The sequence below is a fragment of the Lucilia sericata genome, unplaced genomic scaffold (genome assembly GCF_015586225.1).
Source record: "Lucilia sericata isolate MDLA Ls3-8-SP2 unplaced genomic scaffold, ASM1558622v1 Contig000140F_arrow, whole genome shotgun sequence".
Lineage (NCBI taxonomy): Eukaryota > Metazoa > Arthropoda > Insecta > Diptera > Calliphoridae > Lucilia > Lucilia sericata.
Genome location: NW_023994172.1, coordinates 149,353 through 154,135, shown reverse-complemented (window position 1 = coordinate 154,135; position 4,783 = coordinate 149,353).

Below are 4,783 nucleotides of genomic sequence, written 5' to 3'. Positions count from 1 at the left end.
TCAGTGTTTTGGCTTTATCTCTTATAGTTTCCAAGATAAATGGACTTTTATGTTTTCACTCAATAAATCGATTTTTAGTTAGAAACACAAGTGATCGCAGATTTTCACTGTTTTGGCTCTATCTCTTATAGTTTCCAAGATAAATGGACTTTTATGTTTTCACCTAATAAATCGATTCTTGGTTAGAAATATAAGTGATCACAGATTTTTACTGTTTTGGCTATATCTCTTATAGTTTCCAAGATAAATGGACTTTTATGTTTTCACTTAATAAATTGATTTTTGGTTAGAAATATATGTGATCACAGATTTTCAGTGTTTTGGCTCTATCTCTTATAGTTTCCAAGATAAATGGACTTTTATGTTTTCATCTAATAAATCGATTCTTGGTTAGAAATATAAGATTTTCACTGTTTTGGCTCTATCTCTTATAGTTTCCAAGATAAATGGACTTTTATATTTTCACTCAATAAATCGATTTTTAGTTAAAAATATAAGTGATCACAGATTTTCACTGTTTTGGCTCTATCTCTTATAGTTTCCAAGATAAATGGACTTTTATGTTTTCACTCAATAAATCGATTTTTAGTTAGAAATATAAGTGATCACAGATTTTCACTGTTTTGGCTCTATCTCTTATAGTTTCCAAGATAAATGGACTTTTATGTTTTCACTCAATAAATCGATTTTTAGTTAGAAATACAAGTGATCACAGATTTTCACTGTTTTGGCTCTATCTCTTATAGTTTCCAAGATAAATGGACTTTTATGTTTTCACTCAATAAATCGATTTTTGGTTAGAAATATAAGTGATCACAGATTTTCACTGTTTTGGCTATATCTCTTATAGTTTCCAAGATAAATGGACTTTTGTGTTTTCACTCAATAAATCGATTTTTGGTTAGAAATATAAGTGATGGACTTTTATGTTTTCACACAATAAATCGATTTTTAGTTAGAAATATAAGTGATCACAGATTTTCACTGTTTTGGCTCTATCTCTTATAGTTTCCAAGATAAATGGACTTTTATGTTTTCACCTAATAAATCGATTTTTGGTTAGAAATATAAGTGATCACAGATTTTCACTGTTTTGGCTCTATCTCTTATAGTTTCCAAGATAAATGTTCTTTTATGTTTTCACCTAATAAATCGATTGTTGGTTAAAATATAAGTGATCACAGATTTTCACTGTTTTGGCTCTATCTCTTATAGTTTCCAAGATAAATGGACTTTTATGTTTTCACTCAATAAATCAATTTTTAGTTAGAAATAAAAGTGATCACAGATTTTCACTGTTTTTAAATGGACTTTTATGTTTTCAATTATTAAATCGATTTTTGGTTAGAAATATAAGTGATCACAGATTTTCACTGTTTTGGCTCTATCTCTTATAGTTTCCAAGGTAAATGGACTTTTATGTTTTCACTCAATAAATGGATTTTTGGTTAGAAATATAAGTGATCACAGATTTTCACTGTTTTGGCTCTATCTCTTATAGTTTCCAAGATAAATGGACTTTTATGCTTTCACTCGATGTTTGGTTAGAAATATAAGTGATCACAGATTTTCACTGTTTTGGCTCTATCTCTTATAGTTTCCAAGATAAATGTACTTTTATGTTTTCACCTAATAAATCGATTTTTGGTTAGAAATATAAGTGATCACAGATTTTCACTGTTTTGGCTATATCTCTTACAGTTTCCAAGATAAATGTACTTTTATGTTTTCACTCAATAAATCGATTTTTGGTTAGAAATATAAGTGATCACAGATTTTCACTGTTTTGGCTCTATCTTTTATAGTTTCCACGATAAATGGACTTTTATGTTTTCACTCAATAAATGGATGTTTGGTTAGAAATATAAGTGATCACAGATTTTCACTGTTTTGGCTCTATCTCTTATAGTTTTCACTCAATAAATCGATTTTTAGTTAGAAATACAAGTGATCACAGATTTTCACTGTTTTGGCTCTATCTCTTATAGTTTCCAAGATAAATGGACTTTTATGTTTTCACTCAATAAATCGGTTGTTGGTTAGAAATATAAGTGATCACAGATTTTCACTGTTTTGGCTATATCTCTTATAGTTTCCAAGATAAATGGACTTTTATGTTTTCACTCAATAAATCGATTTTTGGTTAGAAATATAAGTGATCACAGATTTTCACTGTTTTTGCTCTATCTCTTATAGTTTCCAAGATAAATGGACTTTTATGTTTTCACTCAATAAATCGGTTGTTGGTTAGAAATATAAGTGATCACAGATTTTCACTGTTTTGGCTATATCTCTTATAGTTTCCAAGATAAATGGACTTTTATGTTTTCACTCAATAAATTGATTTTTGGTTAGAAATATAAGTGATCACAGATTTTCAGTGTTTTGGCTCTATCTCTTATAGTTTCCAAAATAAATGTACTTTTATGTTTTCACCTAATAAATCGATTTTCGGTTAGAAATATAAGTGATCACAGATTTTCACTGTTTTGGCTCTATCTTTTATAGTTTCCAAGACAAATGTACTTTTATGTTTTCACCTAATAAATCGATTTTTGGTTAGAAATATAAGTGATCACAGATTTTCGTTGTTTTGGCTCTATCTCTTATAGTTTCCAAGGTAAATGGACCTTTATGTTTTCACACAATAAATCGTTTTTAGTTAGAAATATAAGTGATCACAGATTTTCACTGTTTTAGCTCTATCTCTTATAGTTTCCAAGATAAATGGACTTTTATGTTTTCACCTAATAAATCGATTTTTGGTTAGAAATATAAGTGATCACAGATTTTCACTGTTTTGGCTCTATCTCTTATAGTTTCCAAGATAAATGTACTTTTATGTTTTCACCTAATAAATCGATTTTTGGTTAGAAATATAAGTGATCACAGATTTTCACTGTTTCGGCTCTATCTCTTATAGTTTCCAAGATAAATGGACTTTTATGTTTTCACTCAATAAATCGCTTTTTAGCTAGAAATAAAAGTGATCACAGATTTTCACAGTTTCCAAGATAAATGGACTTTTATGTTTTCACTCAATAAATCGATTTTTGGTTAGAAATATAAGTGATCACAGATTTTCACTGTTTTGGCTCTATCTCTTATAGTTTCCAAGATAAATGGACTTTTCACTCAATAAATCGATTTTTAGTTAGAAATATAAGTGATCACAGATTTTCACTGTTTTGGCTATATCTCTTATAGTTTCCAAGATAAATGGACTTTTATGTTTTCACTCAATAAATAAATTTTTAGTTAGAAATACAAGTGATCACAGATTTTCACTCTTTTGGCTCTATCTCTTATAGTTTCCAAGATAAATGGACTTTTATGTTTTCACTCAATAAATCGATTTTTAGTTAGAAATACAAGTGATCACAGATTTTCACTGTTTTGGCTATATCTCTTATAGTTTCCAAGATAAATGGACTTTTATGTTTTCACTCAATAAATCGATTTTTGGTTAGAAATATAAGTGATCACAGATTTTCACTGTTTTATCTCTATCTCTTATAGTTTCCAAGATAAATGGACTTTTATGTTTTCACCTAATAAATCGATTTTTGGTTAGAAATATAAGTGATCACAGATTTTCACTGTTTTGGCTATATCTCTTATAGTTTCCAAGATAAATGGACTTTTATGTTTTCACTCAATAAATCGATTTTTAGTTAGAAATACAAGTGATCACAGATTTTCACTCTTTTGGCTCTATCTCTTATAGTTTCCAAGATAAATGGACTTTTATGTTTTCACTCAATAAATCGGTTTTTGGTTAGAAATATAAGTGATCACAGATTTTCAGTGTTTTGGCTCTATCTCTTATAGTTTCCAAGATAAATGGACTTTTATGTTTTCTCTCAATAAATCGATTTTTAGTTAGAAATACAAGTGATCACAGATTTTCACTGTTTTGGCTCTATCTCTTATAGTTTCCAAGATAAATGGACTTTTATGTTTTCACTCAATAAATCGGTTTTTGGTTAGAAATATAAGTGATCACAGATTTTCACTGTTTTGGCTATATCTCTTATAGTTTCCAAGATAAATGGACTTTTATGTTTTCACTCAATAAATCGATTTTTGGTTAGAAATATAAGTGATCACAGATTTTCACTGTTTTGGCTCTATCTCTTATAGTTTCCAAGATAAATGAACTTTTATGTTTTCACCTAGTAAATCGATTTTTGGTTAGAAATATAAGTGATCACAGATTTTCACTGTTTTGGCTATATCTCTTACAGTTTCCAAGATAAATGGACTTTTATGTTTTCACTCAATAAATCGGATTTTGGTTAGAAATATAAGTGATCACAGATTTTCAGTGTTTTGGCTTTATCTCTTATAGTTTCCAAGATAAATGGACTTTTATGTTTTCACTCAATAAATCGATTTTTAGTTAGAAATACAAGTGATCACAGATTTTCAGTGTTTTGGCTCTATCTCTTATAGTTTCCAAGATAAATGGACTTTTATGTTTTCACTCAATAAATCGATTTTTAGTTAGAAATACAAGTGATCACAGATTTTCACTGTTTTGGCTCTATCTCTTATAGTTTCCAAGATAAATGGACTTTTATGTTTTCACGTAATAAATCGCTTTTTGGTTAGAAATATAAGTGATCACAGATTTTCACTGTTTTGGCTATATCTCTTATAGTTTCCAAGATAAATGGACTTTTATGTTTTCACTCAATAAATCGATTTTTAGTTAGAAATACAAGTGATCACAGATTTTCACTGTTTTGGCTCTATCTCTTATAGTTTCCAAGATAAATGG